The sequence below is a fragment of the Callithrix jacchus genome, chromosome 1 (genome assembly GCF_049354715.1).
Source record: "Callithrix jacchus isolate 240 chromosome 1, calJac240_pri, whole genome shotgun sequence".
NCBI classification, from domain to species: domain Eukaryota; kingdom Metazoa; phylum Chordata; class Mammalia; order Primates; family Cebidae; genus Callithrix; species Callithrix jacchus.
In genome coordinates this window covers 84,915,115-84,928,987 of record NC_133502.1, presented here as the reverse complement: position 1 = coordinate 84,928,987, position 13,873 = coordinate 84,915,115, and the positions used below count along the sequence as shown (strand labels likewise).

General features: G+C 39.4%; 1 non-coding gene across 1 annotated transcript; it reads right to left on the bottom strand.

Moving 5' to 3' along the window:
- Positions 1–13,547: 13,547 nt before the first annotated feature.
- On the bottom strand, positions 13,548–13,654 carry LOC118148291 (U6 spliceosomal RNA). Its single transcript, XR_004735046.1, has one exon. It is a non-coding gene; the product is annotated as a U6 spliceosomal RNA (small nuclear RNA).
- Between the last annotated feature and the right edge of the window lie 219 nt (positions 13,655–13,873).

The window sequence follows — 13,873 nt, the reverse complement described above, 5'->3', positions numbered from 1 at the left end:
GATTACCTTAGCATGGTGGTTCTCCATAAAGATAGTTGCTGTCTGTTAAACAAATATATTACCACCAAAGAGATAAAAACACTTGCTTTTTATCTCTTTGGTGGTAATATATTTGTTTTACCTACAAATTTACAGTGTTTCTCTGTCCATTGTTCAAAAGATAAAATTCACTGGAAGGATGAAGCAGGCAAAGTGATTAATTCATATATGAGTTTAATCTTATTATAGCTATTACCTTCTAAGTGAATATATAATGCAAACAATGCTGTATTTCTTTTTAGACTGCTGTTATCATTTCCAGATATTAAAATAATTATTTTAAGCTGTTACAGCCTACAGGCAAAATGAAATGGCACAGGAACTATAAAGCTTGGTAAAACAAAACATGTAAGTAGTCAAATTGGGCTTATCACACCCCTGCCAGATAAAAAGGCTGATCATCAGTCAAGAAATAAGCACATTAATCCTGAAGGAAAAAAACATTTGCATTTCTATAATGTGAAATTACTCCTGCACTAAAAGATCTTGCTGAAAAAACTTAAAGTATTTCTTCCAAAAACAATTTTTAAAAGGTACTTCAATGCTGTGATTTCTTTTGCACAAAAAAATGAAATAAAAATCATCTACTTTCATAGTACAATAAATTTTTAGAAGTAATTGTTCTTCAACAGAGATAGCTCCACTATTAATGTGCATGATTTTCTAGATAATATTAAAGGCAATGCAATTTCAGTTATGGTAATTGATATGGTTCTTACCTGATAATGATCACAGGTCAAGAGTTTAAAAACATAAAGCAGAACATGCTTTGCACTTTTTAAAGTCAAGTGAGCGATTGAAACTTGGCTTTGCTATAAAAGACAGTGGCCTCTTTTTGCCCTAACTGCCTGAGGTAGAAGTGGGGGCAGAGTGTTACTTAGAAATCCCGTGTCCCTTCTTTCATTTAAGCTCTTATCTCTCCCAAACCAGAACTGTTCTTTCCTTAGGAAAAGAGTGTAATTCTCAGTTATCTAGGCAAATGAGAGTCATGCATAACAAGAATAAGTCAATTTCTTAGTTAATCTCAAACCCCCGTTTCAGCCCTGTTTTATTAGTGTCCTAGGCTTCCTTAATAAACTGATGAAACAGAATCTGTAGGTAAGATAAATAAACAAATAGTCCTCTAATTCATTCAGAGTGACAGTGCCTTGTAAAATTGTGGCGACCTCTCAAGGTCTTATAGTGTCATTTTTTTCCAGCTGCTACAGCACTCCTGGACTTGAAGTCTGGTTCTGCCCTTTCTGACAGGGGAAGTGGAATGCAGCACAGTTTAATTAGACCATTTGGACTGTTCATTTGCTTAGGTATTTATGAACCAAATCCAATGGATCCAGAAAATTTACTCAGGTGTAAGAAATGAGGAGAAAGATCATTGCCTTTGATGTGGCAGATAACAGCAGACTCTAAGGAAGGTCAATTTATCAGTAACCTGGAGACCAGAGTTTAATGTAGTTTTGACAATACATGACATCACTTCTGAGGCTTTAATGATGTTATATGATTCTCTATGAGCAATAAACAAAAAACCATGGCATCATCATATTAAAACACTGATATATGGAAACACACAGATACAGATTTAAAAATCAGTGACTGGACAGGAGAATATTAACTGTATTGTTAATAAAGTTTATCTTGGGATACTGAAATTATGAGATATTCAGTAGTTATTTATATTTTTAATTTTCTCTAAATAAACATATTGCCTTTATAATAAGAAAAAAATCAATGATGATTTGTTTCTTAATTTTAAAAATTAATAGCATATACTTCTATTGAGCTGGAATTTCTAACTATTTTTCAAACTGTCTTCTCCAGGGGAGAAGCAGAGTACACAGATATTCAGGCTCCTTGTCCAAAACCTCAATTTTGTTTTATTAAGGTTTCACCTAATATTTCTTTTCTTAAAAACGTGGTTCCACGGCTTAAAAAAAAAAAAAACACATTTGGAAGTCATTAATGTGTTTCAAATAGTTCCTAAGAATTTACTGTATGCAAAATTCTGTGTTAAGAAAACTTTGTTAAGAAGTTGATTTTCTATTGTGTACACATACACTCTCACTCATTTCCCTTTAATCACTATTCTTTTTTCTTCCAAGAGTAAACCTCAGTCCTATTCTGGTTTTTACATTTCCTTCTCACCTTAATTTTACAATCCAAAAGCCTAGAAACTAAGTGAGCAAGGACAAAAATGTCTGCAGAGGATGAGAGATGGCAAACACTACTATTTCACATGGTATCCTTTAGTATGAAGAAGCGGAGGGAGAAAACAGTCAACTGAAAAGTTTTGGGGTGTCAAGAGATGGATGGAGGAAAAATAATAGGTTTTTTTTTTTTTTTTTGGAGACGGAGTTTCGCTCTTGTTACCCAGGCTGGAGTGCAATGGCGCGATCTCGGCTCACCACAACCTCCGCCTCCTGGGTTCAGGCAATTCTCCTGCCTCAGCCTCCCAAGTAGCTGAGATTACAGGCATGTGCCACCATGCCCAGCTAATTTTTTGTATTTTTAGTAGAGACGGGGTTTCACCATGTTGACCAGGATGGTCTCGTTCTCTTGACCTCGTGATCCACCCGCCTTGGCCTCCCAAGGTGCTGGGATTAAAGGCTTGAGCCACCGCGCCCGGCCAATAATAGGTTTTAAGAAGCTTCTTCTTGATGTCCTTTTAGAACCTCCATTTATAATTTGCTTGCAATCAATTACCCTTTGTCAGATTACTGCTTCTTGGAATTTGCACTTGATAGAAATTTGGCCTCACAGTGCTTTGGTTATATACAGGTTCTAACTATAACAAGTGAAGGGAGCAACCCAAAAAACATGTTTATTACATACAGCCTCCTAGAATGAAACAAAATCTAAATAAACCTGGAGGGAAAACTATCCTGGTCCTCAGCATGAATCGTAAATGGCAATAATCACTGGTGAGATTTCCTTAGGCAGCATTTGGCGTGCTTCTGAATCTATGATGGTAGCACCAATATACACTGAGCAGGGGAGTTTTCTTTTATAAAATTTGAAGTTTGCTACTCATATGCAATGTAAGTTCCAATGTTTCTTTTAGGATATTGATGTATACACATGAGTTTACATGTATGCACAAACACACAGACACACTTGGGACAGGAGAAATGGATTTCTATACATGAGACCTGATATGGCTCATTAAAGACAAAAACTGAACAAGTATGGAAATTGAATTTATTCAGGCTATAGCAATGGGGAGCACCCCAGATCCAAGGGTCAGAGAGTCCCAGCAGGGTGGCTTTGTCTTACACCTTTATAGGTAGGTGCAGACAAGTTATAGGTGGGGTGGTTTACAGTTGGGATTGATTTTGCAATCAAGAGACATCTCAGTCAATCAGCATAAAAGAAAATGTTTATCTCTGTGTCTAGCTAGTTACAGGAGGACAAACAATTCAGCTAATTATTCCTAAGACAAAGCATGTGAAATTGAAGGGTGTGTATATGGCCTTGTCACAGGTAAACAAAGGAGTAATCTATGTATCTTATTTGTCGTGAGAAAGAGTCGAGAGTTGACAATAGGTCTTATTTAAGTCATATGGGAAGGGTGGTTAATGATAAGCTGTTTCCCAGAACAGAAACTGTTACTGTTTTCAGAGCTCAGGTGAAATTCAACATTGTCAGCCACAGTGCACTACTGAGGGAAAGAAATGGGTGCCTGAGACTCTCACATAAAAAGCACAACTTCATGATATCACTGGCTTCTGAGGCTAGGTGGACTATTTAATTATTATAAGTAACACTCATCCAAGCTAAACACTTGTGCATTTTATCACTTGCAGAAGTCGGAAAAAAAAAATTATCTAAAATTGTTTTCCCACTGCTTGGGATTAGAATAAATGTGATAAAAGCTGGGGGTACCTAACAGGCAAAAGGGCATATTACTGACCAAACTGTGTTTTAAATGTCATGTTGTCACACGACAAAACAAACTTTTTAGTGAAGCAGCATGGTAGAGAGGAGGGAACACAGATGAAGTTGAAGGTGAAATTCCAGAGCAGACCCCTCAGAAGTAACACCACACATTTACAACCATCTGATCTTCAGCAAACCTGACAAAAACAAGCAATGGGGAAAGGATCCCCTATTTAGTAAATGGTGCTGGGAAAACCGGCTAGCCATATACAGGAAGCTGAAACTGGACCCCTTCCTTATACCTTATGCAAAAATTAACTCAAGATGAATTAAAGGCTTAAATGTAAAACCCAGGCCATAAAAATCCTAGAAGAAAACCTAGGCAATACCATTCAGGACATAGGCATGGGCAAAGACTTCATGACTAAAATACCAAAAGCAATGGCAGCAAAGGCCAAAATTGACAAATGGGATCTAATTAAACTAAAGAGCTTCTGTACAGCAAAAGAAACTATCATCAGAGTGAACAGGCAACCTACAGAATGGGAGAAAATTTTTGCAATCTACCCATCTGACAAAGGTCTAACATCCAGATTCTATAAGGAACTTAAACAAATTTACAGCAAAGAACAACCCCATCAAAAAGTGGTGAAAAAATATGAACAGACACTTCTCAAAAAAAGACATTCATGAGGCCAAGAAACATATGAAAAAAATGCTCATTATCACTGGTCTTTAGAGAAATGAAAATCAAAACAACATGAGATCCCATCTCATGCCAGTTGGAATGGTGATTATTAAAAAGTCAGGAGGCCGGGCACGGTGGCTCACGCCTCTAATCCCAGCACTTTGGGAGGCCCTGGCGGGTGGATCACGAGGTCAAGAGATTGAGACCATCCTAGCCAACATGGTGAAACCCTGTCTCTACTAAAAATACAAAAAATTAGCTGGGCACGGGGGTGCGTGCCTCTAATCCCAGCTACTCGGGAGGCTGAGGCAGGAGAATTGCCTGAACCCAGGAGGGGGAGGTTGCGGTGAGCCGAGATCGTGCCATTGCACTCCAGCCTGGGTAACAAGAGTGAAATTCCATCTCAAAAAAAAAAAAAAAAGTCAGGAAACAACAGACGCTGGCAAGGCTGTAGAAATATAGGAATACTTTTACATTGTTGGTAGGAGTGTAATGGGAGTTCAACCATTATGGAAGACAGTGTGGTGATTCCTCAAGGATCTAGAACCAGAAATACCATTTGACCCAGCAATCCCATCACTAGGTATATACTCAAAGTATTATAAATCATTCTACTATGAAGACACATGCACATGTATGATTACCGCAGCACTATTTACAATAGTAAAAACTTGGAACCAACCCAAATGCCCATCAATGATAGATTACGTAAAGAAAATGTGGCACATATACACCATGGACTACTACACAGCCATAAAAAAGAATGAATTCATGTCCTTTGCAGGGACATGGATAAAGCTGGAAGCCATCATTCTCAGCAGATGGCTAGCTGAAACAGGAACAGAAAACCAAACACCATATGTTCTCGCTCATAAGTGGGAGTTGAACAACGAGAACACATGAACACAGGGAGGGAACATCCATCACACACTGGGGCCTGTCAGAGGGGTGGGGAAGAAGGGGAGGGAGAGCATTAGGATAAACACTTAATGCATGTGGGGCTTAAAACCTAGATGATTGGTTGATAGGTACAGCAAACCACCATGGTGCTTCTATACCTACGTAACAAACCTGCACATCCTGCACATGTATCACAGAACTTAAAGTAAAATAAATTTTCAAAAAGTTGAAATCCAAGGTTCATCATTTATTAGCAGCATGCCTTTGGTGATTTAACCTCTTTATGCTTGATCCAGAAAAGAGTAAGGCTTACTTGGAAAAAATTCCATGTTTAGAGATGATGTATTAAAAGCTGTAGGGAAAGTCTACCTGGATTGTGGCATGTCCTCAGTGATGGAGCCCCACTTTCTTGCCGGGGCTAAGGACTCCCACACTAAACTGAAGAGAAGTATGTGTTTAATAAGTACATGAGTCTATGTACATTAAGTCAAACTTAATGTATAATTAAAGATGTAGAAGTTGGGAATCATCCCTGGTAATCTTCTGCCATTCAGAGAAAGCCAGTCTGGTCTGGTTATCATGAAGATACTCAGAGGAAAGTCAAAGACGCATGAAGCTGATACCCAGACCAAGAATCTTGAAAGTGTTTAAGTCCCTGGTTCTATTTATCCCTCTCTCCAGCCTCACTTGGCTATGCTGAAGTCCAAGTTTCTGTTACTTACATCCCACAATATATTTATACAGGCAGCAATAGTTTTTATTCTATTAATAGGCAGAATGCCATGAGTAAAACAGGGACAATTGAGAATACACATTCACTTCTCAATATCATCTCCAAATTAATGATTTATTCACTAATTCTCTGCTTTAGATTGTCTAACAGAAATCTAAGAACATTAAATATAGACAATAATTTTTTTTCAAAAGATGATTTTTTTCCACTTATTTTGCAATACTTTGTTGGAATTCATCTTCAAAGAGTTAATTTCACATTGACTTTAGTTCTAATCCTCCCAGTGGAGCTTTCAATATAAGCTAATGATTTTGATGTACATCCAACTCAAGCTGTGTAATATACTCTTCTATACTCTGTTCCATCTGCGAAACACTTAGAGATAAAGGAAATAATCTGATTATTTGCTTCATACGAATTGCTGCTCTGAAAATTAGTTTTTTAATGTAGAAAATAAGAGACTGTTTAATGCTTCTTATCAGGCTTAGCTTTTCAGATATTCAAAAGACTCCAAATGAATATTGAGAAGTAGCAAAACACTATAGTATACGCAGTAGAGAATTTCAGACTGTGCAAACAAAAATATATTTATTTTGCCAACCTACAAGCAGAGTTATTCGTAAGAGTTGTTTTCAGGGACTTAGGAATCAAAAAAATCAGAGACAAGAGTAGGCACCTAGTATCTTCCAGGAAAGAATAAATTCATTCTAATTAAATATACTCTGGGTAGCCATAAGCAGGTAAAGGCCAAACACACCTTCGGCGGTAATGTGTTTCATGGACGTAATGTATTATAAGCTAAACACACTGTAAAAAATTATAGCCTACATATTCAGGATTCTTAAAAGAACAACCACCGGCACCAATCCGCCGATGTGTACCACTGTATACCCCTCTTACACAGAATGAAATGCTCCCGAAATGAAAATGCCTCTGTCAATGGTGGTACTTGGTGTTAAGAGGTTATAGTTATCTGTACTATAGTTATCTGTACTTTTGGTTATCTTTTTAAAAAGATTTAAGTAAAACGTTTTACAAATTTTAGAAAAATTATCAGAATATCAGTCTGTTTCATAGGTAAAATAAAACATGTAAAACCAACACACATTACCTTCTTTGTCCAAAAGTAGTTACTGTTTTCTTTCCGAACCAGAAGAAATCAAGCACAGGCATACTGCACTAGCCAGGGATCGCCAGAGACACAGAACCAATGAGAGAGAGAGAGAGATTTATTTTAAGGAATTGACTCACATGATTGTGGAGGCTAGTAAGTCCAAAATCGCGCAGTGGGCCAGTGGAGCAGGAGACCCAGAAAGAGCAAAGTTTCAGCTCAAAGGTCATGAGGCTGGAAGAGCTGAGGCTACAGATGAAGTCTGTTACTCGTGGGAAAGTCAGTCTTTCTGTTCCACTCAGCCTTTCAACCAATTGGATGAACCACACCTATTAAATGGAGGGCAGGCCGGGCGCGGTGGCTCAAGCCTGTAATCCCAGCACTTTGGGAGGCCGAGGCGGGTGGATCACGAGGTCAAGAGATAGAGACCATCCTGGACAACATGGTGAAACCACGTCTCTACTAAAAATACAAAAAATTAGCTGGGCATGATGGCACGTGCCTGTAATCCCAGCTACTCGGGAGGCTGAGGCAGAAGAATTGGCTGAACCCAGGAGGCGGAGGTTGTAGTGAGCCGAGATTGCGCCATTGCACTCCAGCCTGGGTAACAAGAGCGAAACTCCGTCTCAAAAAAAAAAAAAAAAATGGAGGGCAATCTGCTTTACTTAACTCTGCTGATTTAAATGTCAATCTCACCCAAAAATACACTCACAGAAACACCCACAATAATGGTTGACTCATAAAATTCACCATCACATGTAGATATATCATCTCAAAGTCATGCTTCCCCCTAGCTACCCAGAGACCACTTGCACAGTTTCCATTTACTATCAAGACTTCCTGCAGCATCGTTTATTTGAGGTCATCCTGTAACCACACAAAGGAGGAAAGACATAGGCTGAAAGTACCAGGAAGTGAATGCTCCCAGACAACCCTTAACTACTGAGGGGTGCAGTTTGGTGGATAACCTAAAATTCCTCGTAGTTCAGGGTGACATTCGGAGACTCAGTCCACCCCATCTCTAAGGGGAGGATCCCTTCTCTGTCTCATTTCTCTACTCCCTCGCAGGCCTTCTGGGATCACCTCCAAAGAAGCGGCCTACACCTAAACTCTTGTTTCAGCATCCTGCTTTTGGGGAACCTAAACAAAGATAACATCCAAGCTGGTTGTTCTTACTACACATTGCTTCCCTCCCTTCTTATTATCTACTTCTTGATTTCAGGCCCCAATTCATACAGAGCTTATATCTATAATTTCTTTTTTTTTTTTTTTAAGTTGATCTCTATTTGTACTGAAAAGAGAGAAGCAGGAATAAGGGGCTACCGCCTTTTCTATCCAAGGACCTCACTTTAAGCAATGCATCCACAAAAAAACACACAAATTTGGCAGTCCCATTATAAAATAACAAGTAGATTCTTTCCTTCAATATATAAGGACTACCCAGTTGTATTTGTAAAGCTGACTAAAGGTATTTCCAGACAGGAATGCTCAATTGATACTTATAAAAAACAGGTAAATGAATGAATAAATAAGTAACATTCAGGCCAGGCATGGCGGCTTACACCTGTAATCCCAGCACTTTGAGAGGCCATGGTGGGCTGATCGCCTGAGGGCAGGAGTTTAAGACCAGTCTGACCAACGTGGTAAAACCTGTCTCTACTAAAAATGCAAAATTAGCCAAGTGTAGTGTTACAGGCCTGTAGTCCCAGCTACTCTGAAGGCTGAGGCAAGAGAATCACTGGAACCCAAGAGGCGGAGGTTGCAGTGAGCTGAGATTGAGGCATTGCACTCCGGCCTGAGTGACAAAAGTGAAACTCCATCTCAAAAAATAAATAAGTACCTTTTAGTTGTAGAATTGAACACATGGGTCAAAAAAGCAAGAGCGTTTCCCTCATAAAAATCGAAAATGCCATCTTACTGAGCATAAGATCCAAGTGGAAGTGCCTAGGTCCAGCTCCATCACTGTCAACGTAAAAACCCACAGAAAGTCACATTACTGCTGTGCCTTAAATTGAATTAAGAGTGTCAGATATTCCAGCCTTAAGAGCTTGGTCTACTAGTCAGGACAGCTGGATGGGAAATCAAACTCACCAGTAATTGACACTTGACATTTCTAAAGTACAGTCTTTATTGGAGTAAATGCAGGAATGATACTTATGGTTAACAGATTGTTATTTGAAAGCAATAGGAAGTTGGCCTTGAAAATGTGGCTAACTAGGCTCCACACTCAATATAGTTATCTAACAAGGGCTCAAAAACCTAAGGGCTTTCAGCTATCTTTGCTTCCCTTCTTTAAGGAAAGAGGATGATCCAAAACCATGGTCTAGGCATTACTTCTTTTTATTTATTTATTTTTTTATTAGAAACCTTGGTCAAAATAAGCTTGAAAGTAAAAATTCAATTTATATAATGCATTAATTTATTCAGTCAACAAATATTTATTAGGCACCATTGTTCAAAGTACTGGGGATACAGCTGTAACAATAGACAAAACGCCCAGACCTGATGGAACTTACACTTGAGAAGAAGAGGTGATCTGGTTGAAGGGTCTATGTGAGCTGGCAAGGGTGAGAAGTAGAGCCCCTTGAGCTCCTTGGTATGCCTAAGAACTACATGGAACACTTGTGGAAGTGCACGTTCCCGCCCTCCCTACCCCCAATTCCTCCAGAGTCTGATTCTGTAGGTCTCCAGGAAGGAAATTCTGATTTTTAACAAGTACTCTAAAGTATTTGATGCAGATGATACAGACCACACTGGAGAAACACTGCCCTAGAGTTTCCCAAGGCACAGTTTACAAATTACGTGCCTAGATTATTTCTCTAGGGACTGGCCTTTCCATCCTGTTTCTCAGGCAGTCATCAAGAAGCATGTGATGGATGTCCCCATTGAACTAGAACCTGAGAAATACATGAAGTTTAATTAGAGGTATTTTTTGTGCCAAAATCAGAGTCAAATAGAAACAAAGTACTAAGCCTCCAAAATTATCTTAGATTCCAAAAATACCCTTAACAGTAAACAGATGAAGACCTGTTAGCTGCTCTTGAACCAAGTTCCTACAGTGCTTGCCATATATCTCAGCACACCAACTGAACCTAAGTATCTCAAGTATCTATTTCTGCCACTGTTTCCTATTCTCAAGTAGGTTGTTCATGAAAGGTGAGCACAGTGATTTATCTGAGTCTCTACGTCCATTTGTGTCACCACAGTATTTGTCACCTGGTAGACAATAAATGCTCTTGAAATCCTTGAATAAATGAGATAATGAATGAACAAGTGAATTAACAAGTAAATAGGCCAACCTCCCCAGCATTAGCTTCCTCATCTTGCAAATGAGGGGATCTCTTTTTCTACATGACATTCAGTTTCTTTTCCAAGTCTCTTATTCTAATATTGAAAAAAGACAGGAAGGCCGGGTGCAGTGGCTCACGCCTACATCCCAGCACTTTGGGAGGCCAAGGCGGGTGGATCACAAGGGTAAGAGATGGAGACCATCCTGGTCAACAAGGTGAAACCCCGTCTCTACTAAAAATACAAAAATTAGCTGGGTATGGTGGTGCGCGCCTGTAGTCCCAGCTACTCGGGAGACCGAGGCAGGAGAATTGCTTGAACCCAGAAGGCAGAGGTTGCGGTGAGCCGAGATCCTGCCATTGCACTCCAGTCTGGGTAACAACAGCAAAACTCCGTCTCAAAAGAAAGAAAGAAAGAAGACAGGAATGAAAAGAAAATCAGCCACTAATTGATTGCTGCCTCCAAAAATTAACCCCTCTCCTGAAAAACATTACAGAACACTCTTCACTACATGGCTTCATGGTTTAAGTTCTGGAATTAGGTACATTTCAAATCATATCTGTAAAAATACATCCTAGTCAACATGGTGAAACCCCATCTCTACTAAAAAAACACAAAAAATTAGCTGGGCATGGTGGCGCGTGCCTGTAATCCCAGCTACTCAGGAGGCTGAGGCAGGAGAATTGCCTGAACCCAGGAGGCGGAGGTTGCGGTGAGCCAAGATTGCGCCATTGCACTCCAGCCTGGGTAACAAGAGCGAAACTCCGTCTCAAAAAAAAAAAAACAAAAAACTCTACTAAAAGGAAAGCTTGTTTATAAGAGTGTGTTGGTCCTCTAACACCAGAGTTACATAAAGTTTCCACAGCATACCCTATTTCCACTGCAAAAACTTTTAACCTTTAAATTAATCCCTCCCCAAATTTGATGATGATGATTGATGGAAAAAAAAAAAAAAAAAATGACAGCAACAGCCTTTATTTAGGCATCACTGCCATCTGCTGGATAGAATTAGACATTTCCATGTAAGTGTACATAGTTTTCCAGAATGTCTGGATACAAACAGACTTTTAAAGGTAATCTTACCCAGTCAAATCCAGGGCTTAAATTAAGGATCAGTATTTGATATTTTCCTTTTGCCTAAGGCTCCAACATGATTCAGCACAACGTTGTTACTGATCCTGTCTTTATCCAAATTTTGATGTTTTGTTCATGATGAACGTTTGTGTTAATTTTTATTTTTAATATCGCATTAAAAGATTGTTTGTCTTGATAGCAGAATCTTTTGAGGCTCCCTTGAATTTCATCCCTACAGCAAGTATCTCACCTGCCTTACCCTATACCAGCCTTGGTCAAACTAGCCCCTACACTGCTTTCTCCAGGAAGTTGACCAGTCACACTTGAACACTTCAGGAACATCTTCCTTGAACTCTCTCACTAGGTCTAGGCTCCCTAAACTAGGCTCCTGCAGAACCATGTATCTCTCCTTGCATAAGGGCTAAATAAATGTCTGACTCCACTCTAGACTGAGCTCCATCAAGACAGGAGACTTGTCAGGAATTTTTTTCTAAACATAGGATTTTCAGTATCAGTAGTTAGAAAATAAATGTAAGTTGAATGAAAGAATTACCAAATTCCAGTAAAAGAAGGGAAATCTGTGTGGCAGCATTTTTCATACTTAGACAGCTGTGTTAGAACAAAGTAATAATAACAGCAAAAACAACTGCTATTTCCTGATCACTACAGCATGGCGGACTTTGTGCTGCATAACATATGTTCTCATTTAACTCACACAGCGACCTTGCCTGGCATGGACCATTATCACCCACGTTTCTGCAGAGGAAGAATCTAAGGGAGAAATGCGGAAACCAGAAACATTTCTTTCTGTAGCTTTCACTTTGGTTCTAGAACTTTCCCTTGGGAACACTTTTACATATCACACAAAAATAATTCCATCAAACAAGACTATATGAGACAATTACTAAAAAAGACAAAAACAATAATAATTCCAAATCCCACCCAAAAAGGATTATATAACAGTTATGTGAAAGGCTCTAGACTAAGATCTTCAGGGGATGAAAAGGAAAGTAAATTTCTCTCTGGGCTCATCAGTTTAGGAAAATATAGTTTTTTTTTAAAACTATGCAAATGCTGATGTAAAACTATAAGGTCTAGTAGGGTCAAAGTCATAAGAGAAAGAATAAATGTGAGAGAAAGATTATAATCTGGTTGGAGGGATCAAGAATCCCTTCATAGGAGGTGGCAGCATGTCAGCTAAGCCTTGAAGGAGGGATAAAATATTAGCAGGTAGAAGTGAGGGTAGGAGGAAGGAGAACAATTGAGAAAGAGGCAACAGTCCAAGGTAAACCACCTTTACAAAAATCGTAACAGTAAGAATTACGACTATGAGAGAGCTTGGATGTAACCAACTCTATCTTGCCTTTAACCTCCAAACTGCCAAAACTAGACCCCCAAACTGGTGGTCTAAGGAGGGCGGCCCCTCAGCTAACTGACGCGGTGGTGGAGGCAGCAGTGGCGGCCCCAGGCGGCCCCACTGTGCCACATGGGTCTGGGTTGGAATAACAGAGTAAATGGTGGGCAGCACCTTAGCGTTCGCATTACTGGTGAGGCTGGGACATGGGTTCTCCAAGTCCCGCTATGGAAAAGGTGTTGGCATCTGCACACACACCGTTGCTAATAGTAAAGTCCTTGGAAGACCTTGATGTGGTTCTTGTGTTGAATCATGGCTCAGAAAGGAGCATTATTTAGTCAGTGAAAACCTCAAAAACGTTTTTTCTAAAATCAGTAAATAAGTTGGAAATTATTAGAATTTGGTAAATGATACACACCAGATTTACTTGTATCACTTGCTTTATGACATAAAATTAGTTTAGTTAGAAATAAGAAACACACTTCTGATTTTGTTTTAACACTTCACTAACTTGTGTGTCATCCTTATGCAGGGACTGTGCTAATGTTCTCTGTGCCATTCCAATTTTGGTATGTGTGTCACCAAAGTGAGCACTCTCATTTTCTTATTCACTTATTTATCTATGTAGCCATAGCATTGTTGGATGTTTTAAATAACTCTCAGGTTTGCAGTCATTCATTTGCATAGAGACAGAAAGCTGTCATGAGAGCCTGGCAGCAGATGAGGGGACATGAGGCCGCCCTCCTACACAGTGACTGAGCTGACCTCCCTGCATCCATGACCATTCCCACCCACCCCGCAGAGCTCTGTCTT